We start from the raw sequence: 27,415 nt of genomic DNA, 5'->3' as shown, positions 1-27,415 counted from the left end.
TTCACATTGGCCTCTTCAGCAGTCTGTTCTTTAATTCTTTCTTCAATCTGGTTCACTAGTTTGTGAGCCATCCTACATGCCTGTTGTGCTCGTGTGAACTTATATCTTCTTGGATTCTTTCCGGTAATCCTTTCACAAACGCGTCGATCTTCTCTTCCTCATCTTCGAATGCTCCCGGACACAATAGGCACAATTCTGTGAATCGTCTTTCGTACGTGGTAATATCAAATCCTTGGGTTCGTAACCCTCAAAGTTCTGTCTTGAGCTTATTGACCTCGGTTCTGGGACGGTACTTCTCGTTCATCAAGTGCTTGAATGCTGACCACGGTAGTGCGTACGCATCGTCTTGTCCCACTTGCTCTAGATAGGTATTCCACCATGTTAACGCAGAACCTGTGAAGGTATGCGTAGCGTACTTCACTTTGTCCTCTTCAGTACACTTACCTATGGCAAACACCGATTCGACCTTCTCGGTCCACCGTTTCAATCCGATCGGTCCTTCGGTTCCATCAAATTCCAAAGGTTTGCAGGCAGTAAATTCTTTGTAGGTGCATCCTACACGATTTCCTGTACTGCTAGATCCAAGGTTATTGTTGGTATGTAGCGCAGCCTGTACTGCGGCTATGTTTGAAGCTAGAAAAGTACGGAATTCCTCTTCATTCATATTCACGGTGTGTCGAGTAGTCGGTGCCATTTCCTTCAAAATAGTCAAATGGAACAAGTTAATCATACAGAATATTAAGAGTAGTTAATAGTATTTCGTAGCATAATATGAACTCATTTATAAAAGCTTTTTCTTCATATAGCGTTTTATAAGTTTAAATTCGGGTAGTACCTACCCGTTAAGTTCATACTTAGTAGCTAATATACAATTCAACTACTACAATTCTATATAAAAAACTGATTATAATAATATTTCGCGTTCAAACTTTTACACAATATTTTACAAACTTACAATACCGCTTATTTTACATATAACATGAAATATAGCACACAATAAATTTGATACAAGATGGTTGTGAAGATAATTCTAGCTAGTACACAAGTCGTTCAGCAAAGGCAATAAAGACACGTAATTCATACGTCCAGAAACAAGTCATGCATTCTGGTTTTACTAGGATTACTTTCCATCCTTGGTCTTGTGGAACATAACCGTTATGGCCGTTGATAAGACAGCGTGTTGTAACGTCGTCAAAGGGACGAGGGTTACGTAATGTCCAACAGTCCCGTAACAATCTAAAAACCTCATTTTTTACCCCAATTACCGACTCCGTCACTTGTGGGAACGTTTTGTTTAATAGTTGTAGCCCGATGTTCTTGTTCTCACTTTGGTGAGAAGCGAACATTACTAATCCGTAAGCATAACATGCTTCTTTATGTTGCATGTTACCCACTTTTTCTAAATCACGAAGTCCAATATTCGGATATATTGAGTCAAAATAATTTCTTAACCCATTGCGTAAAATAGCATTTGGGTTCCCCGCAATATATGCGTCAAAGTAAATACATCGTAACTTATGGATTTCCCAATGTGATATCCCCCATCTTTCGAACGAAAGCCTTTTATAAACCAAGGCATTCTTGGAACGTTCTTCGAATGTCTTACAAACTGATCTCGCCTTAAATAGTTGTGCCGAAGAATTCTGACCGACTCTAGACAAGATTTCATCAATCATGTCTCCGGGTAGGTCTCTTAAAATATTGGGTTGTCTATCCATTTTGTGTTTTTATACTGTAAAATAGACAAGAGTTAGATTCATAAAAAAAAAATACTTATTAATACAAGCAATTTTTACATATATCATAAAGCATAAGCACACTATATTATATATATTACACCACACGAATACAACTATCTTATTCCGACTCGCTTGCTTCTTCTTCTTCGGTTTTGGTTCATTTTGCCAAGTTTCTAGGGATATATGATGTTCCCCTAATACGAGCCGTCGTTTTCCACATTGGTTTAGAAAAACCTGGTGGTTTAGAGGTTCCCGGGTCATTGTTACAACTTAAGGACTTCGGGGGTTGACGATACATATAAAGTTCATCGGGGTTGGAATTAGATTTCTCTATTTTTATGCCCTTTCCCTTATTATTTTCTTTTGCCTTTTTAAATTCAGTTGGGGTAATTTCTATAACATCATCGAAATTCTCGTCGGAATCCGATTCATCGGAGAATTGGTAATCCTCCCAATATTTTGCTTCCTTGGCGGAAACACCATTGACCATAACTAACCTTGGTCGGTTGGTTGAGGATTTTCTTTTACTTAACCGTTTTATTATTTCCCCCACCGGTTCTATTTCTTCATCCGGTTTCGATTCTTCTTCCGGTTCCGATTCTTCTTCCGGTTCCGACTCTTCTTCCGGTTCCTCTTCGGGAACTTGTGAATCAGTCCACGAATCATTCCAATTTACATTTGACTCTTCATTATTATTAGGTGAGTCAATGGGACTTGTTCTAGAGGTAGACATCTATCACATAATATCAAACGCGTTAAGAGATTAATATATCACATAATATTCACATGTTAAAAATATATAGTTTCCAACAAAATTTGTTAAGCAATCATTTTTCAAGTAAACACGGTCGAAGTCCAGACTCACTAATGCATCCTAACAAACTCGATAAGACACACTAATGCAAAATTCTGGTTCTCTAAGACCAACGCTCGGATACCAACTGAAATGTCCCGTTCTTTTTGATTAAAAATGTTCCATATTAATTGATTTCGTTGCGAGGTTTTGACCTCTATATGAGACGTTTTTCAAAGACTGCATTCATTTTAAAACAAACCATAACCTTTATTTCATCAATAAAGGTTTAAAAAGCTTTATGTAGATTATCAAATAATGATAATCTAAAATATCCTATTTACACACGACCATTACATAATGGTTTACAATACAAATATGTTACAACAAAATAAGTTTCTTGAATGCAGTTTTTACACAATATCATACAAGCATGGACTCCAAATCTCGTCCTTATTTAAGTATGCGACAGCGGAAGCTCTTAATAATCACCTGAGAATAAACATGCTTAAAACGTCAACAAAAATGTTGGTGAGTTATAGGTTTAACCTATATATATCAAATCATAATAATAGACCACAAGATTTCATATTTCAATACACATCCCATACATAGAGATAAAAATCATTCATATGGTGAACACCTGGTAACCGACATTAACAAGATGCATATATAAGAATATCCCCATCATTCCGGGACACCCTTCGGATATGATATAAATTTCGAAGTACTAAAGCATCCGGTACTTTGGATGGGGTTTGTTAGGCCCAATAGATCTATCTTTAGGATTCGCGTCAATTAGGGTGTCTGTTCCCTAATTCTTAGATTACCAGACTTAATAAAAAGGGGCATATTCGGTTTAATAATCCAACCATAGAATGTAGTTTCACGTACTTGTGTCTATTTTGTAAATCATTTATAAAACCTGCATGTATTCTCATCCCAAAAATATTAGATTTTAAAAGTGGGACTATAACTCACTTTCACAGATTTTTACTTCGTCGGGAAGTAAGACTTGGCCACTGGTTGATTCACGAACCTATAACAATATATACATATATATCAAAGTATGTTCAAAATATATTTACAACACTTTTAATATATTTTGATGTTTTAAGTTTATTAAGTCAGTTGTCCTCGTTAGTAACCTACAACTAGTTATCCACAGTTAGATGTATAGAAATAAATCGATAAATATTATCTTGAATCAATCTACGACCCAGTGTATACGTATCTCCATATTGATCACAACTCAAACTATATATATTTTGGAATCAACCTCAACCCTGTATAGCTAACTCCAACATTCACATATAGAGTGTCTATGGTTGTTCCGAAATATATATAGATGTGTCGACATGATAGGTCGAAACATTGTATACGTGTCTATGGTATCTCAAGATTACATAATATACAATACAAGTTGATTAAGTTATGGTTGGAATAGATTTGTTACCAATTTTCACGTAGCTAAAATGAGAAAAATTATCCAATCTTGTTTTACCCATAACTTCTTCATTTTAAATCCGTTTTGAGTGAATCAAATTGCTATGGTTTCATATTGAACTCTATTTTATGAATATAAACAGAAAAAGTATAGGTTTATAGTCGGAAAAATAAGTTACAAGTCATTTTTGTAAAGGTAGTCATTTTAGTCGAAAGAACGACGTCTAGATGACCATTTTAGAAAACATACTTCCACTTTGAGTTTAACCATAATTTTTGGATATAGTTTCATGTTCATAATAAAAATCATTTTCTCAGAATAATAACTTTTAAATCAAAGTTTATCATAGTTTTTAATTAACTAACCCAATACAGCCCGCGGTGTTACTACGACGGCGTAAATCCGGTTTTACGGTGTTTTTCGTGTTTCCAGGTTTTAAATCATTAAGTTAGCATATCATATAGATATAGAACATGTGTTTAGTTGATTTTAAAAGTCAAGTTAGAAGGATTAACTTTTGTTTGCGAACAAGTTTAGAATTAACTAAACTATGTTCTAGTGATTACAAGTTTAAACCTTCGAATAAGATAGCTTTATATGTATGAATCGAATGATGTTATGAACATCATTACTACCTTAAGTTCCTTGGATAAACCTACTGGAAAAGAGAAAAATGGATCTAGCTTCAACGAATCCTTGGATGGCTCGAAGTTCTTGAAGCAGAATCATGACACGAAAACAAGTTCAAGTAAGATCATCACTTGAAATAAGATTGTTATAGTTATAGAAATTGAACCAAAGTTTGAATATGATTATTACCTTGTATTATAATGATAACCAACTGTAATAAAAAAAGATTTCTTAAGGTTGGATGATCACCTTACAAGATTGGAAGTGAGCTAGCAAACTTGAAAGTATTCTTGATTTTATGTAACTAGAACTTGTAGAATTTATGAAGAACACTTAGAACTTGAAGATAGAACTTGAGAGAGATCAATTAGATGAAGAAAATTGAAGAATGAAAGTGTTTGTAGGTGTTTTTGGTCATTGGTGTATGGATTAGATATAAAGGATATGTAATTTTGTTTTCATGTAAATAAGTCATGAATGATTACTCATATTTTTGTAATTTTATGAGATATTTCATGCTAGTTGCCAAATTATGGTTCCCACATGTGTTAGGTGACTCACATGGGCTGCTAAGAGCTGATAATTGGAGTGTATATACCAATAGTACATACATCTAAAAGCTGTGTATTGTACGAGTACGAATACGGGTGCATACGAGTAGAATTGTTGATGAAACTGAACGAGGATGTAATTGTAAGCATTTTTGTTAAGTAGAAGTATTTTGATAAGTGTATTGAAGTCTTCCAAAAGTGTATAAATACATATTAAAACACTACATGTATATACATTTTAACTGAGTCGTTAAGTCATCGTTAGTCGTTACATGTAAGTGTTGTTTTGAAACCTTTAGGTTAACGATCTTGTTAAATGTTGTTAACCCAATGTTTATAATATCAAATGAGATTTTAAATTATTATATTATCATGATATTATCATGTATGAATATCTCTTAATATGATATATATACATTAAATGTCTTTACAACGATAATCGTTACATATATGTTTCATTTAAAAATCATTAAGTTAGTAGTCTTATTTTTACATATGTAGTTCATTGTTAATGTACTTAATGATATGTTTACTTATCATAGTATCATGTTAACTATATATATATCCATATATATGTCATCATATAGTTTTTACAAGTTTTAACGTTCGTGAATCACCGGCCAACTTGGGTGGTCAATTGTCTATATGAAACATATTTCAATTAATCAAGTCTTAACAAGTTTGATTGCTTAACATGTTGGAAACATTTAATCATGTAAATATCAATCTCAATTAATATATATAAACATGGAAAAGTTCGGGTCACTACAATAGAGGTCAAATACCTCGCGATGTAATCAACTATTGTGAATCGTTTATAATGTATATGAACGGGTCCTTTCAGTTGGTATCAGAGCGGTGGTCTTAGTGAACCAGGTCTGCATTAGTGTGTCTAACTGATAGTCGTTAGGATGCATTAGTGAGTCTGGACTTCGACCGTGTCTGCATGTCAAAAGTTTTGCTTATCATTTTTGTCGAAAATTTCCTGCTTATCATTCTTAGTCTAGACACGTCTTACTGCATTGATTGCATTAATAGTGTATAGACAAAATTCATATCTTAGCGTATCTGTTACTGTAAACTTCGCCTGACATATCCATTAAATTCTTCTGTAATCTACGAAATCTTTTGCGCTATATATAGATATTCTATGTAATTAGAATTCCACCCGATAGCTGAAAAATCATTTCATACCAAAAAATCCTTTATTCAATCGAACGAAATGGAATTCGTCATTAGTCCAAGTCCCTCGAATTCCGATATGGAATCCCACTCAAGCTCCGAAAGCAGTGTGACTGGAATGGATCAACCAATCAGCCATCATCTATTTTGGATGAATTAGAGATGGGTTCGTAACCTCCTCAATCGTTGGAGACAAGAAGAAGGCGATCCTTTCCATCTACCACATTGCCCTCTTGGCGAAGAACCTGAAGCACTTACCGGCGAACCTGTACGAAACACCATTTTCTCTCCCATTTCCAGAGTATCTCGTCATGATTATATACCACATCAAATTCTAGATTTTATTTATCCACTCGTCCGAACCGACAATCACTCCGTTGTAATAGAAAAAGTCAATGAGCTTCGTGCTCGGGTAGTGGCTTTGGAGAATATGGTGCAAAGGTTACAAACACCAGCAGCAACACCAGCAGCATAACCAGTACTACCATCATCAACGCTAACAGTACCATTACCACCCCCAACCACAACCGCGTCGTAAACCTCAACTTTACAATCTGTCCCACGAGCACCAATGTCATACGCCCTGTAGATACCAAGGAATACCAACAACAACAAACGATGAATTTTGATTCATAACTTCATTGGAGGAACACTCCGCGTCGATTATGTAATCTCTAAAGTCTTAAAGATTATCTATTCTAACCCTAACCATAAATCAGATGAGTGAATCTAAATGATAGAAGGAAGAGTAGAAACTCTGACAAGAATGATGCGTGATTTATAAGCTAGATTTGTTTTACCAATAGCATTAACAGTACCGTAGCATCACCATCACAGTCAGTGCCGTCAGTGTCATCAGAATCAGCATCACCTATAACATCACAAATCACTGTGGACATCATTACGAATCAATAACACGTATATTGTATCAACGAGTTATGAAGTATTAACTCACTCCCTCTGAAGAAATTATATGTATATTATATATATTATATATATATATATATATATATATATATATATATATATATATATATATATATATATATATAATTTTGAGATCAAAATAAATCTTTCCATACTAAGCTATTATGTGTGAATCTTAACTACTCGGTTAATTCATATTACTAATATGCAATGAGGTACGTCCTTCGTCCGCAACTTAACCATCGTTAACTACAATCTCTGTCTCTATTCAATAAATTCCAATTCATAACAAATCAAGTGTATATGTTTGATTTTACACTTTCATTATCGATGTACTCGAAACTTTTCAAATCGCATCATTCGTACCTTGCGAAGTTCACAAGAATTTCACGAAAACCAACATCATGCATCAACAAATAATGAAGTATTGATTCATAATTTCAATATCATTGAAGAAATACTTATGTAATTTCTAAAGTTTTAGGGATTACTCAATTCTACTTTAACCGTAAATCAAATGAGTTTAATTTAATATTAACTCATTAAATCTAAGTTACATCTAAAGAAAATATACACATATATTTTTTTTTCATAAAGACTGTAATAAAAATTCTTTTGTACAAAATATTAATTGTGAATTTTTTTTTAACGGGTAGGTAATACCCAAGGGATATATAAATTCACAATTAATATGTTACATTCTTCGAATCTGATTCAGCAATCACCAACTATACTCACTACTTTCACAACAATATACATTCTTTTATAGAAATCAAAATAACCATTCTCATCTAAATTTGATTACATATTCAGATTTTGACAAATCAAAATCCAAGTCAAGATTTAACAAAAGACATCACTATTAGATTCTTACATCTTTCAAAGCTATACTTTGACTTCAAAACTGTGCTAGAACATCATATGTATATTAACGACTTCAATCTGTGTTCAAACCCTCCGAAATTCCTGAAGACACTTCAAATAATGAACAATCGAGATGATGATCCAACCATATGTTAACCACAGTTATGTACCTGAGAACTCTCGAAACCAAAGTCATAGTTTGACACGTATCCGTGTCAGACCCTTTGGCATTTATTAGCTAAAATAACTTTTCAATTCCTCTCCAAAGTAGTCAGTTTTGTCACAGCTCCAGCAAGCTAACTTCGACTTTTTCAGTCGAAACAACCTTATTATAACCTTGATATATACGTTGCCTTTTCGCCATCGTTACCGGAGAACCATTTATATTCCACCACATTAGCAATAAACTTACCAACAACTTCGCTGATATTTGATTTTCAGAAAAATCGTTATATTCATTGGAACCCTATCATATACTCATCCGTACCTTGTAACAAGAATTGCCATACCAATTATTGAGAATCAGCAATCAGTATTTTGAAATATTGCAGCATGTCTATATCAGCAGTTATATATACATATAACGTCTACCTCCAAGAGTTACATACTTCGAATGTGAAGTTTCTAAAAAACACCCCAGACTAAGAACTTGTTCTCCGAAATTGGAAAAATGCTAATGAAGCAGCAAAAACTGTAAACGATCTTAATAGTAAAAAGTTTGATGATAAAGAATAGTGTGTTGGCAAAGCTCAGAAAAAGAGAAGCTTTGGAACTAGAAAATGGATTGAGCAAAGTATGAGGGAGGCTGTGGATAAATCACAAAGACTAAACCTGCCTTCAAAGAATCCAAATGATTCAGTGTCTGCTGAAGCTATTATCAAATACCTTGCTTCTGACTCTAAACCTTTACGAACAAATCTTCATCATCATTCATCGATATTAAAAATTCTAAGATATCATCGTATCTTTCATTATAAATATCCTCCATATTTCTGAAGATATTTCATAACTATTCTTATTCGAAATTAGTTATCTCTTCGCTCTATCTGTGTTACATCATAAAAGAACCTATTTTAGTTTCTAAATTCTGAAACCTTCAAGTTTATAATATGAATGTTTTGAAGTGGTGTTGGGAACTGAAGCATGAATTAGTATAATATAATGACACTTGATCAACGTGATTATATTACAGTAAGTCATGCTGAGCTTCTAAATGGAACATGATGATTCACAGACCATAACGTCATCATGTGCCATGCTACACGACTCTTGTATTCAATTTAACCTTTAAAATATCAAGAAAATATTTCTTGATGATTCGGTCTTTTCCGAGGCATTCTGGTAATCTAACCAAATCAAGATCGTGCCATTACGATTTCCTTCTTAGAACATTAACTATGTTCATTTCAAAATCCTTACCTACAAATTCTGGACCATTAATCGCTTGACTTGAAGCCCGGAAGAGGAGACAAAAGTATGGAAATCTTGAATATAAAAGAAGATATAAAGCTCGACAACAATACATAAATTACAAACCGCGTATATCAATACGTATTGCCACGTAAAGGCACGGGAGAATTAAAAGCACTATAACCCCAAGGTAATAGTAAAAGTAAATAAAATCCTCCGATGGTAGATGAAAGAGAAGAATGACAGATATGAAAGTTAGGAGTATATCAAGAATCAGTACTGGATGGATCATATTGATGAATGCTTTAAAATATGAGTTGAGAGAGAAAGAATAGAAGGTGTGAGTTGTAAGAAAACGAAGGGGGTGGATTTATAGTAAAATATTCGACAGAGCAATTAAAACAGATGATCACGTTTAAAGTGGATCCTAATTTCCTTGATTACCGAAGAATCAGATCTTATTACGAAGATTTTCTCCAAATTCCTTGAACTCTGGAAATCAATCCTATCTACGTCAAAAGATATGACAAATCTACACTTACTCATTTCACTCTTTTGTGATAACTTCACTCGTACGCTTCACTTAAACAAATTGTTTTATCCATATTACTCGCTGATGATAAAACTCTAATTTTCAGCTCGTATGCGTCATGAAAACATACTTATTGTCAGCCATGACCATCCCAATCAAATTTCAGGACGAAATTTCTTTAACGAGTAGGTACTGTGACAACCCGGAAATTTCCGAACAAATTTAAACTTGATCTTTATATGTTTCTGACACGATAAGCAAAGTCTGTAATGTTGAAATCTCAAAAACTTTGAACTGTGTTCATGTAATCAATTACCCTTTGACTGTGCTTGACCATTCACGAACATTTATGTGTATATAGATATGTATAAATAATATAGTTATATTAATTGAAAACGTTAACAAAGTATTAGATGTATAATACTTTACATAAACGTATTTGTTTCAAAATATGTTTAATATATTTATCGACGAAATTAAAAGATAATATTAAATGATTGAATTATCAGATACATTGTGATATGATTACGGGTCAATGTTATGAGGTCCACTGTGATTTAAGAAATCTATTCTTTTTGACAACATTCGGAAAATGGTAAAGTGATTTATAAGTAAGAACAAATGTGTCAATTAACGGGAACTAGACAAGGGTTAGTGGAAATTCCTGTTTAATTTTCAATTCATGTTTTATAATATTTTCCTCGTGACTTTGATAAGATAACTATGTTAACTTTCATTTTATTTAATGTGAAAGTAAGAACGTGGAGTGTAAATAATTTAGATGTTGGATATCAACAAGTTAAGTAACTCGACATTTTTCATTAAGATGATTTCATACGTTTATTTAACCGTTGGACTTTATCCCATACTTCACCAACAGACTGTAATTTAAAAACTTGAAATCCATTATGAATATATATAATTCTACTTTTCTAAAACGTTTTATGATATAACGATTTTCATTATTTTAACCTTTTAACAAAATGATTCTTAAATATATTTAGTTTTGAAAAAACAAAATTATCATATTTATTTGATTTAGTTTCAAACGTACAAAAATGTTTTTAGTTTAAAAAGGACTTTATTATTAAAACGTATATAACTTTTATAAATATCTAGATCCACTTTTGACAACTCATTTCTTAACCAGTATGATAAAGATAACGATATTTATATATTATTTTATTAAATATATATATATATAACGATTTAAATTAATATTATATATATTTATACGCATATTATACGTACATAGTTTTATACTTTTACTATACTTTAACTTTACCTTTACTTTACTTTTACTTACTTTTACTTTACTTTAACTTTAATAATTCACTTTAATAATTCATAATTTAATAATTCACTTTAATAATTCATACTTTAATAATTCACTTTAATAATTCATACTTTAATAATTTACTTTAATAATTCATACTTTAATAATTCACTTTAATAATTCAAAAACCTATTATAAATAGAATTCAATAGGTTTCATTATTTCATAGAAACTTGAAAATATTTTTTCTCTAAACTCCCTCAATCAATTTACATATATATATTTACTCCGTATTATTTCAAGATACTATTAGTATACATAAAATATTACGACGGAGTGCTGTCCGAGTGATTTTAAAATTGTTTTTCGAGCGTGATAGAGCTAAGGAAATTATGGGTTATAGCTATGGAGGTTATGGGTATGGTTCGGGAGTATTGCTCGTGAGTCAAACTAGTGTTTATCATCCCCGTTGCGTCTACGTACTTTTCCTGCAATATTGAATCTCAATATTGATACGTGAGCCCTCATAACTTAACTTTTATATATTATTAGTGTATCCCTGACTAGTGCTCGAGTATATAGGATTATGCATGTTTATACGTTCGTTATTTTCGATTATGTCGAATCTTGAATTAAATACATATGCAATTAAGATAAGGTATACGATATGCATGTCATTAGAAAGCTAGCAAAAAATTGAGAACTTTTCATTTAGATATCGAAGGTTTCGATGAACGGTTTAGAAGTTATAGTCAATTGAATTTTTGTAAAAATGATTATTATTATCGTCATTATTATCATCGTTATAATCTAATTATTATTATTATTATTATTATTATTATTATTATTATTATTATTATTATTATTATTATTATCATTGTCGTTATTAATAAAAGATATTATTGTTATTTTTATTATTATTATCGTTATTATCGTTAAGGTTATAATTATTATTATTATTATTATTATTATTATTATTATTATTATTATTATTATTATTATTATTATCATTCAAATAGTTATTAGTATTATCATTAATATTATTATTATTAGTATTATTATAATTAAAAATAATATTAGTAACATATAATTATTATGATTACTATTATTATTATGAACGCGTAGGGCTGTAAATGAGCCGAGCTACTCGTGAGCTACTCGAGATCGACTCGTTAAAAACTCGATTCGAGCCGAGCCTAAACGAGCTCGAGCCCGAGTTCGAGCTTAAGGTACAACTCGTTTAGTAAACGATCTCGAGCTCGGGCTTCATATGTCGAGCTCGTTTAAGCTCGCGAGCCTAAACGAGCTTTTTATAATATAGTTATAAATCAAAAAGAAGGAACATATATTTTGTAAGTTGTTTAAACCCATATCAACGTCAATGAGATTTCACCTAAATTGACGATTTATTTTCCTTTTAAAGTTTTAATATATATAAATATAAATAAATATATAAATATATTCCGTATAATACTATCAATATAGTCCGTATAGATTGGTACTTGGTACAGTAATAATCATCATCTGTTCCTAAGAATCTGTCATGCCATACTTACCAATTAAATTTGCTGTTTTCAAAATATTATTACTGTGATATTATTTAATCATAAAATTAAAATATGCAGTAATCCTCAAATATCATTTGGCTTCCACTCCACACCTTCATATCCCTCTAATTATCACATATAACAGCTTTCAGATTCTTAAAAGGTTTACATCTGTCAATTATAACAACTAAAGCATCTTTAATAAACATCGAGAGCCTTTCAGATTGCTAAAATGATCATATACAAAAACACTCTTATGAAGCAATCGCACAGTTTATCAAGGTAGGAGAACTCTCATGCTAAATAAATTGTAAGATCATCACTCACTTAATCGACCTTATCGCGATCCGAGCTCGAGCTCGAGTTTTTAACATAAGTCACGAGCCGAGCTCGAGCTAAAAAACTAAGGATCGATTCGATCCGAGCTCGAGCTTTCTGAAAACTAAACGAGCCGAGCTCGAATACTACCAAGCTCGGGCTCGGCTCGGCTTGTTTACACCCCTATGAACGCGATATAAAAGACGACTAAAAGCTATTAAACGAAGCGATTAGGAAATAATGAGTATGAGTATCATGATGAAATTAAGATATTGTAAGATATTGATTTAAAGGAAAAATATCGTTTTCATTATTTTACTATTATTATTATTAAAAGTATTATTAATATTAAAACTATCATTTTTACTAAAATTATTATTTTTAATAAAAATATCATTGTTAATATGAAACATCATAAAAATTATCATTTTATCATTTTAAAAAATATAATTATTGTTATTTTTATTAGTAGAATAATAATAATTATTACAAAATAATACAACTTTTATTATTATTATTATCAATATTATTTCATCAAATAAATATGTGATACAAATATATTTTACTACGTATAATATAATTACATTAATAATACCTATCATATTATTTTTATAATATTAAATGAACTTTATAAATTTTATTACTTAAGATATATAAAAGTATATTTTTATTATATAAATTTTAATATAAAATTTTATTTATTAATAAAAGAACTATATTATTTACTTTAATAAAATCTATAAAAAATATTTAATTATATAAAACGACTATATTTAAACTATATAATAATCATGTATAAATTTTAAAAGATATTTTGGTCAATATGACTTTTGTTGACTTTTGCATATTTAGTCTCGAGCATTAGGATTGTGATACACTAGACTTGACCTAAATTGTTAGACAGATATTGATCAAACATATAAATATATATAATTAATATAGGTTCGTGAATCCAAGGCCAACCTTGCAGTTGTTCAATGACGTCATATGTATTTTTACTATAAAATACAGTATTGTGAGTTTCATTTGCTCCCTTTTTAAATTCTTTTGCAATATATATTTTTGGGACTGAGAATACATGCATTGTTTTTGTAAATATTTGACGAAATAGACACAAGTACTTAAAACTACATTATATGGTTGAATTATTGAAATCGAATATCGCCCCTTCAAGTCTGGTAACCTAAGAATTAGGGAAATGGCCCCTAATTGACGCGAATCCTAAAGATAGATCTATGGGCCTAACAAACCCCATTCTGGAATTTAGAATGCTTTAGTACTTCGATTTAAAAAAAGGTGATTGCGATTGCTGTTATATAGCATACTTGCGAGTATGCGGGGGATATTCTATATGCATCCTTGTTAGTTCGGTTACCAGGTGTTCATCATATGAATGACATTTATACACTTGCGAGTGTAAGATTGTTATGATTAATGAAAATCTTGTGGTCTATTAAAATTATGGAATTGATGGATTATGATAAACTAATGAACTCACCAACCTTTTGGTTGACATTTTAAAGCATATTTATTCTCAGGTATTAAAGAAATCTTCCACTGTGCATTAGCTCATTTTAAGGATATTATTTGGAGTCATTCATGGCATATTTCGAAAAACGTTGCATTCGAGTCATTGAGTTCATCAAGATTATTATTAAGTCAATTATAGTTGGATGTATTATGAAATGGTATGCATGCCGTCAACTTTAGATGTAAAGAAAGTTTGTCTTTTAAAAACGAATGCAATGTTTGTAAAATGTATCATATAGAGGTCAAATACCTAGCGATGTAATCAACTATTATGAATCTTTTATAATGTATATGAACGGGTCCTTTCATATCACATTGGGGAGACCATAAGTTGCGCCGAGTCTTCTTTAAGGCATTAAATGAGGCAAACCCAGATGCAATTTTACGCTACGGGTTGAGAACCGATTTTGACTCCAACTATCCCAACATAGGACTTCGTGCTTTAGAAATAGCTTCTAACATGCAACATAAAGAAGCATGTTATGCCTACGGGTTAGTGATGCTCGCTTCTCACCAAAGTGAGAAAAAGAACATCGGATTACAACTATTAAATGAAACATTCCCACAAGTGATGGACTCAGTAGTTGGGGTGAGAAACAAGGTTTTTAGATTGTTACGAGGCTGTTGGGCATTACGTAACCCTCGTCCTTTTGACGACATTACAACATGTTGTCTAGCCAACGGTCATAACGGTTACTTTCCATAAGACCAAGGATGGGAAGTAGTCTTAGTAAAACCATAATGCATGACTTGTTTCTAGACTTATGAATTATGTGTCTTTATTGCCTTTGCTGAACGACTTGCGTATTAACTAGATTTATCTTCAAAACTATCTTGTATCAAAGTTATTGTGTGCTATATTTCATGTTATATGTAAAATAGCGGAATTGTAAGTTTGAAGATTATTTGAATGTGAAATATTATTATAATCAGTTTTTCATATGGAATTGTAGTAATTGAATTGTATATTAGCTACTAAGTATGAACTTAACAGGTAGGTAGTACACGAATTAAAACTTATAAAACGCTAATATGAAGAAAAAGCTTTTATAAATGAGTTCATATTATGCTACAAAATACTATTGACTAATCTTAATATTCTGTATGATTAACTCGATTCAGTTGGCTATTTTGAAGGAAATGGCACCGACTACTTGACACACCATGAATATGAGCGAAGAGGAATTTTGTACCTTTCTTGCTGCAAACATAGCCGCGGTACAGGCTGCACTACATACCAACAATAACTCTGAATCTAGCAATGCAGCTAACGGCGCAAGAAATCGTGTATGATGCTTCTACAAAGAATTCACTGCCTGCAAACCTTTGGAATTTGATGGAACCGAAGGACCGATTGGATTGAAACGGTGGACCGAGAAGGTCGAATCAGTGTTTGCCATAAGTAAGTGTACTGAAGAGGACAAAGTTAAGTATGCTACGCATACCTTCACAGGTACAGCGTTAACGTGGTGGAACACCTATCTTGAACATGTAGGACAAAATGCTGCTTACGCAGTCAGCATTCACGCACTTGATGAATGAGCAATATCGTCCTAGAAATGAGGTCAATAAGCTCAAGGTAGAGCTTAGAGAGTTACAAACACAAGGGTTCGACATTACCACGTATGAACGACGATTCACAGAGTTGTGCCTATTGTGTCCGGGAGCGTTCGAAGATAAAGAAGATAAGATCAACGCGTTTGTAAAAGGGTTACCAGAAAGGATTCAAGAAGATGTGAGTTAACACAAGCCCGCTTCCATACAAAAGGCACATCGAATGGCTCATAAACTCATAAATAAGATTGAGGGAAGAATTACAGAGCAGGCGGCCGAAGAAGCCAACACGAAACAACTCAAGAGGAAGTGGGAGGAAAACGGTGACAAGAGTCACCAGTACAACAATAACAACAATAATTACAACCACAATCGCAACAACTATCCCAACAACCGCAACAACAACCGCAACAATAACCATAATCCTAACAATAACTACAATAAACGTCCCAACAACAACAACAAAAACTACTATAACTGTTTCAACAACAATAACAATCCCAACAATAACCTCAATAACAACAACGGCAAAAAAACCAAAAACAGCCATGTCAAAGGTGTGAAGAAAATCACCCGGGGTTTTGCACGACATTTTGCTACAGGTGTAAAAGAAATGGTCATAGCGCGACAAAGTGTGAGGTCTACGGACCAAGGTTTAACAGAACTAAAGAAACAAATAGTGTCGGAACAAGTAATGCCGGAACGAATAGTGTCGAAGCAAGTAATGCCAACGCTGTTTGTTATAAATGTGGAAAACTGGGCCACATTATTAGAAATTTCCCGAATTAGGGGAATACTAATGGGCAGGGCCGCGGAAGAGTTTTCAATATTAATGCGGCAGAAGCACAGGAAGACCCGAAGCTTGTTACGGGTACGTTTCTTATTGATGATAAATTTGCTTATGTTTTATTTGATTCGGGTGCGGATGGAAGCTATATGAGTAGAGATTTTTGTGCTAAATTAAGTTGCCCATTGACACCTTTGGATAATAATTTTTTACTCGAATTAGCAAATGGTAAATTAATTTCAGCAGATAATATATGTCGGGATAGAGAAATTAAACTGGGTGATGAAACGTTAAAGATTGATTTAATACCAGTCGAGTTAGGGAGTTTTGATGTAATAATTAGCACGGACTGGTTGAAAAAGGTGAGAGCAGAGGTCGTTTGTTACAAAAATGCGATTTGCATTATGCGTGAAAAAGGAAAACCTTTAATGGTGTACGGAGAAAAGAACAACGCGAAGTTAAATCTTATCAGTAGTTTGAAGGCGCAAAAACTAATAAGAAAAGGTTGTTACGTCATTCTAGCACACATCGAGGAAGTTAAACCTGAAGAAAAGAACATAAGTGATGTTCCCGTCGCAAAAGAATTTTCCGATGTATTTCTGAAAGAATTACCGGGATTACCCCCACATCGATCCGTTGAATTTCAAATAGACCTTGTACCAGGAGCTGCACCAATAGCTCGTGCTCCATACAGACTCGCACCCAGCAAAATGAAAGAATTTCAAAGTCAGTTACAGGATCTTTTAGAGCGTGGTTTCATTCGACCAAGTACATCACCATGGGGAGCTCCTGTTCTGTTTGTCAAGAAGAAAGATGGTACATTCAGGTTGTGTTTCGACTACCGAGAGTTGAACAAACTTACCATCAAGAACTGTTACCCATTACCGAGAATCGATGACTTATTCGATCAACTACAAGGCTCGTCGGTTTATTCGAAGATCGATTTACATTCTGGATATTATCAAATGCGGGTGAAGGAGTATGATATTCCGAAGACTGCTTTTAGGATGCGTTACCGTCATTACGAGTTTATAGTTATGCCGTTTGGATTGACTAACGCACCAGCTATGTTCATGGACCTCATGAACCGTGTGTGTGGGCCATATCTCAATAAGTTTGTCATAGTTTTCATCGATGACATATTTATCTACTCAAAGAATGATCAAGAGCACGAAGAACATTTAAGAAAAGTGCTAGAATTGTTGAGGAAAGAAAAACTGTACGCTAAGTTTTCAAAATGTGCATTTTGGTTGGAAGAAGTTCAATTCCTCGGTCACATAGTGAACAAAGAAGGTATTCAGGTGGATCCGGCAAAGATTGAAACTGTTGATAAGTGGGAAACCCCGAAAACTCCGAAACACATGCGCCAATTTTTAGGACTGGCTGGTTACTACAGAAGGTTCATCTAAGATTTTTCCAAAATAGCAACACCCTTGACTGCATTAACGCATAAAGGGAAGAAATTTGAATGGAAGGATGAGCAGGAGAAAGCGTTTCAATTGTTAAAGAAAAAGTTAACTACGGCACCTATATTGTCATTGCCTGATGGGAATGATGATTTTGTGATTTATTGTGACGCCTCAAAGCAAGGTCTCGGTTGTGTATTAATGCAACAAACGAAAGTAATTGCCTATGCATCCATACAATTGAAGATTCACGAGCAAAATTATACGACTCACGATTTGGAATTAGGTGCTGTTGTTTTTGCATTAAAGACTTGGAGACACTACTTATATGGGGTCAAAAGTATCGTATATACTAACCACAAAAGTCTCCAACATATATTTGATCAGAAACAACTGAGCATGAGGCAGTGTAGGTAGATTGAATTGTTTAATGATTACGATTTCGAGATTCGTTACCACCCGAGGAAGGCGAATGTGGTAGCCGACGCTTTGAGTAGAAAGGACAGAGAACCTACACGAGTAAAAGCTATGAATATAATTATTCATACTAACCTTACTACTCAAATAAAGGAGGCGCAACAGGGAGTTGTAAAAGAAGGGAATTTGAAGAATGAAATACCCAAAGGATCGGAGAAACACCTTGATATTTGAGAAGATGGAACCCGGTATAGAGCTAAAAGAATTTGGGTACCAAAGTTTGGAGATGTGAGAGAAATGGTACTTGGGGAAGCATATAAAACCAGATACTCAATACATCCCGAAGCGGGAAAGATGTACAAGGACCTCAAGAAACATTTTTGGTGGCCGGGTATGAAAGCCGATATTGTTAAATACGTAGGAGAATGTTTGACATGTTCTAAGGTCAAAGCTGAACATCAGAAACCATCAGATCTACTTCAACAACCTGAAATCCCGAAATGGAAATGGGAAAACATTACCATGGATTTCATCACTAAATTACCAAGGACTGCAAGTGGTTTTGATACTATTTGGGTAATAGTTGATCATCTCACCAAGTCAGCACACTTCCTTCCAATGAGAGAAGATGATAAAATGGAGAAGTTGGCGCGATTATATTTGAAGGAAGTCATCTCCAGACATGGAATACCAGTCTCTATCATCTCTGATAGGGATGGCAGATTTGTTTCAAGATTTTGGCAGACATTACAACAAGCATTGGGAACTCGTCTAGACATGAGTACTGCTTATCATCCACAAACTGATGGGCAGAGTGAAAGGATGATACAAATGCTTGAAGACATGCTATGAGCATGTGTTATTGATTTCGGAAACAGTTGGGATCGACACCTACCGTTAGCAGAATTTTTCTACAACAACAGCTACCATTCGAGCATTGAGATGGCGCCGTTTGAAGCACTTTATGGTAGAAAGTGCAGGTCTCTGATTTGTTGGAGTGAAGTGGGGGATAGACCGATTACAGGAACAGAGATAATATAAGAAACTACCGAGAAGATCATCCAAATTCAACAACGGTTGAAAACCGCCCAAAGTCGACAAAAGAGCTACGCTGACATTAAAAGAAAAGATATAGAATTTGAAATTGGAGAGATGGTCATGCTTAAAGTTGCACCTTGGAAAGGTGTTGTTCGATTTGGTAAACGAGGGAAATTAAATCCAAGGTATATTGGACCATTCAAGATTATTGGTCGTGTCGGACCAGTAGCTTACCGACTTGAGTTACCTCAACAACTCGTGGGTGTACATAACACTTTCCACATCTCGAATTTGAAGAAATGTTTTGCTAAAGAAGATCTCACTATTCCGTTAGACGAAATCCAAATCAACGAAAAACTTCAATTCATCGAAGAACCCATCGAAATAATGGATCCTGAGGTTGAAAGACTTAAGCAAAACAAGATACGAATTGTTAAGGTTCAATGGAATGCTCGTAGAGGATCCGAGTTCACCTGGGAATGAGAAGATCAGATTAAGAAGAAATACCCGCACTTATTTCCAGAAGATACGTCAACACCTCCAACTTCTTAAAGTTTCAGGACGAAATTTATTTAAAGGGTAGGTACTGTAGTGACCCGAACTTTTCCATATTTATATATTAAATGAAATTGATATTTACATGATTAAGTGTTTCCAACATGTTAAGCAATCAAACTTGTTTAGACTTGATTAATTGAAATAGGTTTCATATAGACAATTGACCACCCAAATTGACCGGCGATTCACGAACGTTGCAAATTCGTAAAAACTACATGATGTTATATATATAGACATATATATGGTTAACATAAGATTATGATAAGTAAGTATCTCACTAGGTATATTAACAATGAGTGATATACATAAAAATGAGTTTATTGAATTAAGAAACTCGAAACGATATATATATAACGATTATCGTTATAACAACGTCTTACTAAATACATATGAATCATATTAAGATATTGATACACTATGTTTAAAAATGATAAATGATAAGTAAACATGTCATTAAGTGTATTAACAATGAACTACATATGTAAAAACAAGACTACTAACTTAAGGATTTCGAAACGAGACATATATGTAACGATTATCGTTGTAACGACATTTAAATGTATATATATATCATATTAAGATATATTAATACATCATAATATCACGATAATGTAATAATTTAACATCTCATTAGATATAATAAACAATGGGTTAACAACATTTAACAAGATCGTTAACTTAAAGGTTTCAAAACAACACTCACATGAAACGACTAACGATGACTTAACGAATCAGTCAAAATGTATATACATGTAGTGTTTTAATATGTATTCATACACTTTTGAAAGACTTCAAGACAATTATCAAAGTACTTATAATTAACAAAAATGCTTACAATTACATCCTCATTCATTTTCATCAACAATTCTACTCGTATGCACTCGTATTCGTACGCGTACAATACATAGCTTCTAAATGTATTTACTATTGATATATACACTCCAATGATCAGCTCTTAGCAGCCCTTGTGAGTCACCAAGACATGTAGGAACCATCATTTAACATCTAGCATGAAATATCTAACAAAAATACAAACTTATGGAGCCTATATCCATGGTGATAATTCACGTGAACAACCATTCACCACAACACTTTCACTTTCCAATTTTCATGCATCAAACAACTCTCTTTCAAGTGTTCTTCTATTGTTCTAAGTGTTCTTCATCATCTTCATCAAAATCTAGCTCAATCTAGTTCATAAATCCATACATAAACCAAGTTACAAAACAACTACTCAAGAAAACACCAACAACACTTCCAAGTTTGCTAGCTTACATCCAATCTTGCAAATCCACTTTGAGTGATCATCCAACCTCAAGAAATCTTTATTATTTACAGTAATATATCTTTCTAATTCAAGGTAATGCTCATATTCAAACTTTGATTCAATTTTTATAACTATAACAATCTTATTTCGAGTGGAAATCTTACTTGAACTTGTTTTCGTGTCATCATTCTATTTCAAGAACTTTCAAGCCATCCAAGGATCCTTTGAAGCTAGATATATTTTTCTCATTTCCAGTAGGTTTATCCACAAAACTTGGGGTAGTAATGATGTTCATAACATCATTCGATTCATATATATAAAACTATCTTATTCGAAGGTTTAAACTCGTAATCACTAGAACAAAGTTTAGTTAATTCTAAACTTGTTCGCAAACAAAAGTTATCCTTCTAAATTTACTTTTAAAATCAACTTAACACATGTTCTATATCTATATGATATGCTAACTTAATGATTTAAAACGCAGAAACACGAAGAACACCGTAAAACCGGACATACGCCGTCGTAGTAACACCGCGGGCTGTTTTGGGTTAGTTAATTAAAAACTATGATAAGTTTTGATTTAAAAGTTGTACTTCTGGGAAAATGATTTTTCTTATGAACATGAAACTATATCCAAAAATCATGGTTAAATTCAAAGTGGAAGTATGTTTTTCAAAATGGTCATCAAGACGTCGTTCTTTCGACTGAAATGACTACCTCTTATAATATTGACTTGTAACCTGTATTTCCGACTATAAATTTATAATTTTTCTGTTTAGATTCATAAACTTAAGTTCAATATGAAACCATAGCAACTTGAATCGCTCAAAACGGATTTAAAACGAAGAAGTTATGGGTAAAACAAGATTGGATAATTTTGCTTGTTGTAGCTACGTGAAAATTGGTAACAAATCTATATTAATTATATCCTAGCTAACTTATATTATATTATACATGTATTATAACATATTATGTAATCTTGGGATACCATAGACACGTATACAATGTTTTGACATATCATATCGACCCATGTATATATATTATTTGGAACAACAATAGACACTCTATATGCAGTAATGCTTGAGTTAGCTATACAGGGTTGAGGTTGATTCCAAAAATTTGTATACTTTGAGTTGTGATCTAGCCTGAGACGTGTATACAATGGGTCGTGGATTGATTCAAGATAATATATATTGATTTATTTCTGTACATCTAACTATGGACAACTAGTTGTAGGTTACTAACGAGGACAGCTGACTTAATAAACTTAAATAATTAAAATATAATAAAAATGTTGTGAATATATTTCGATCATACTTTGATGTATATGTACATATTGTTATAGGTTCATGAATTGACCAGTGGCCAAGTCTTATTTCCGACGAAGGAAAAATCTGTGAAAGTGAGTTATAGTCCCACTTGTAAAATCTAATATCTTTGGGATGAGAATACATGCAGTTTTATAAATGTTTTACGAAATAGACACAAGTAATTGAAACTACATTATATGGGTGAATGATCGAAGCCGAATATGCCCCTTTTTTCTTGGTAGCCTAAGAATCAGTAAACCGATCTATTAATTGACGCGAATCCTAATTGTAAACCAATATGTATTGGTCGTGTGTAAGTGTGATATTTTTAGATTATCATTTCTTGATAATCTAGGTGGTGTCCTTTTAACCTTGTCGATAAAATAAAGGTTATGGTTTGTTTTAAAAACGAATGCAGTCTTTGAAAAACGTCTCATATAGAGGTCAAAACCTCACAAAGAGATAGTAAATCTCGAATGCAGTTTTAAACAATATTATACAAGCATTCTGACACCAAATCTTGTCCATATTTTAGCATGCAATAGCGGAAGCTCTTAATAATCACCTGAGAATAAACATGCTTTAAACGTCAACAAAAATGTTGGTGAGTTATAGGTTTAACTTATATATATTAAATCGTAATAATAGACCACAAGATTTCATATTTCAATATACATCCCATACATAGAGATACAAATCATTCATATGGTGAACACCTGGTAACCGACACTAACAAGATGCATATAAGAATATCCCCTATCATTCCGAGACATCCATCGGATAAGATAAAAACGAATTCGAAGTACTAAAGCATCCGGTACTTTGGATGGGGTTTGTTAGGCCCAATAGATCAGTAACGAATGCAGTCTTTGAAAAACGTCTCATATGAAACGTTTATAATCGATATGAACGGGACATTTCACAAACCTCCTACGACAGTTTGCCAACGGATAGATCCCGAAAAAATACAGAATTTAAAAAAAATGGTGACAAAATCAGAGCTACGAGTCAAAAGATACGATAGATCTAACATTTTTGCCAAAGACACAAAACACCAGGCACCACGAACCGTCGGTGGTGTTTGGTGCGTGGTGCGATTTTGCGAGGAAAGATGTCTTTTTCAGAATCTAGACCTCGAATGGCAAGCACGTTTACAGAGTCTTGCTCGCTCGGCCGTTTTAGAGTGATCACGAGAATTTCAGCACAATCTGAAACCGAAGGTTATGCGCCGCCAAATGGTACTCCACCTGGCGGCGCATATTAATGATTTAAAAAAACCTGTTTACTGAAGTGACATTATATTCATATTTATATGCGTTATACATAATTACATTGCGATTGAAATAATAGGCCTTAAAACAATATGTACCATGCTTAGTCATGCATACACAAAAGGAATAATATGAATGAAATTCATAACGGTCAAAATCGATAAAAGGCAAAATTGAAGGCTTTCGAGGTCTCGTTTCAAAAAATAAATGGGACAAACTGCCTACGGCAGTTTGCCAACGGATAGATCCCGACAGGATTAAAAAAAAAACGGTGACTAAATCAGTGCTACGAGTCAAAAGACACGATAGATCTAACATTTTGGCCAAAGACACAAAGCACCAAGCACCACGAACCGTCGGTGGTGTTTGGTGCATGGTGCGATTTTGCAAGGAAAGATGTCCTTTTCGGAATCTAGACGACCTCGAGTGGCAAACACGTTCAGAGAGTCTTGCTCGTTCGGCCATTTTAGGATGATCTTGAGAACTCTCAGCACAATATGAAACCGAAGGTTATGCACCGCCAAATGGTACTCCATCTGACGGCGCATATTAATGATTTAAAAAAACGTGTTTAATAAAGTGACATTAGATTCAAATTTATATATGTTATACATAATTACATTGTGAGTGAAATAATAGGCCAAAAAACGATATATACCATGCTAAGTCATGCATACACAAAACTAATAATACGATATAAATTGAAAACATTCAAAGAGAACATTAAAAATGAGTAAAATGTCTTTTTTCGGCATCCTGACGACCTCGAATGTCAACACACTTTCCAAGAGTCTTGATGTTAGGGTCGTTTTAGGGTGATCTCGAAAATTATAGCACAATCTGAAACCGAAGGTTATGCTCCGCCAAATGATACTCCATCTATAGGCGCATATTAATGATTTAAAAAAGTGTGTTTAATGAAGTGACATTAGATTCAAATTTATATGTGTTATACTTAATTACAATGCAAGTGAAATAATAGGCCTTAAAACAATATGTACCATGCTAAGTCATCCATACACAAAAGGAATAATATGAATGAAATTGAAAACGGTCAAAATCAAAAAAAGGCAAAATTGAAGGCTTTCGAGGGCTCGTTTCGAAAAATATTTGGGACAAACCGCCTACGGCAGTTTGCCAACGGATAGATCTCGAAAAAATACACGATTTAAAAAAACGATGACTAAATCAGAGCTACGAGTCAAAAGATACGACTGATCTAACATTTTGGCCAAAGACCCAAAACACCAAGTACCAAGAACCGTCGGTGCTGTTTGGTACGTGGTGCGATTTTGTGAGGAAAGATGTCTTTTTCGTAATCTAGAAGAGCTCGAATGGAAAACACGTTCAGAGAGCCATGCTCGTTCGGCACTTTAGGGTGATCTTGAGAATTTCAGCATAATCCGAAACCGAAGGTTATGCTCCGCGAAATGGTACTCCATTAGGCGGCGCATATTAATGATTTAAAAAAACGTGTTGAATGAAGTGACATTAGATTCAAATTTATATATGTTATACATAATTACATTACGAGTGAAATAATAGGCCTTAAAACGATATATACCATGTTAAGTCATGTATACACAAAATTAATAATACGATATAAATTGAAAAGGTTCAAAGAGAACATTAAAAATGAGTAAAATGTCTTTTTTTGGCAACCTGACGACCTCGAATGTCAAGACACTATCCAGGAGTCTTGATGTTAGGGTCGTTTTAGGGTGATCTCGAGAATTTCAGCACAATCTGAAACCGAAGGTTATGCGCCGCCAAATGGTACTCCATCTTGCGGCGCATATTAATGATTTAAAAAAGCCTGTTTAATGAAGTGACATTAGCTTCAAATTTATATGCGTTATATATAATTCCATTGCGAGTGAAATAATAGGCCTTAAAAAATATGTACCATGCTAAGTCATGCATATACAAAAGGAATAATATGAATGAAATTCAAAACGGTTAAAATTGAAAAAAGACACAATTGAAGGCTTTCGAGGTCTCGTTTCGATAAATATTTGGGACAAACCGCCTACGGTAGTTTGCCAAAGGATAGATCTGAACGTATACATGATTTAAAAAAACGGTGACTAAATCAGAGCTACGAGTCAAAAGATATGATAGATCTAACATTTTGGCCAAAGACACAAAGCACCAAGCACCACGAACCGTCGGTGGTGTTTGGTGCATGGTGCGATTTTGCAAGGAAAGATGTCTTTTTCGGAATCTAGACGACCCGAGTGGAAAATACGATCAGAGATTCTTGCTCGTTCGGCCGTTTTAGGGTGATCTTGAGAACTCTCAGCACAATATGAATCCGAAGGTTATGCACTGCTAAATGGTACTCCATCTGACAGCGCATATTAATGATTTAAAAAAACGTGTTTAATAAAGTGACATTAGATTCAAATTTAAATATGTTATACATAATTACATTGCGAGTGAAATAATAGGCCTTAAAACAATATATACCATGCTAAGTCATGCATACACAAAACTAATAATACGATATAAATTGAAAACGTTCAAGCAGAACATTAAAAATGAGTAAAATGTCTTTTTCGGCATCCTGACGACCTCGAATGTCAAGAAACTATCTAGGAGTCTTGATGCTAGGGTCATTTTAGGATGATCTCAAGAATTTCAGCACAATCTAAAACCTAAGGTTATGCTCCGCCAAATGGAACTCCATCTGGCGGCGCATATTAATGATTTAAAAAAGCGTGTTTAATGAAGTGACATTAGATTCAAATTTATATGTGTTATACATAATTACATTGGAAGTGAAATAATAGGCCTTAAAACGTTATATACCATGCTAAGTCATACATACACAAAATTAATAATACGATATAAATTGAAAACGTTCAAAGAGAACATTAAGAATGAGTAAAATGTCTTTTTTCAGCATCCTGACGACCTCGAATGTCAAGACACTATCCAGGAGTCTTGATGTTAGGGTCGTTTTAGGGTGATCTCGAGAATTTTAGCACAATCTGAAACCGAAGGTTATGTGCCGCCAAATGGTACTCCATCTGGCGGCGCATATTAATGATTTAAAAAA

This window comes from Rutidosis leptorrhynchoides, chromosome 10 (genome assembly GCF_046630445.1).
Source record: "Rutidosis leptorrhynchoides isolate AG116_Rl617_1_P2 chromosome 10, CSIRO_AGI_Rlap_v1, whole genome shotgun sequence".
NCBI classification, from domain to species: Eukaryota; Viridiplantae; Streptophyta; class Magnoliopsida; order Asterales; family Asteraceae; genus Rutidosis; species Rutidosis leptorrhynchoides.
The sequence above is the reverse complement of the archived record's forward strand: the minus strand, read 5'-3'. Positions refer to the sequence as shown.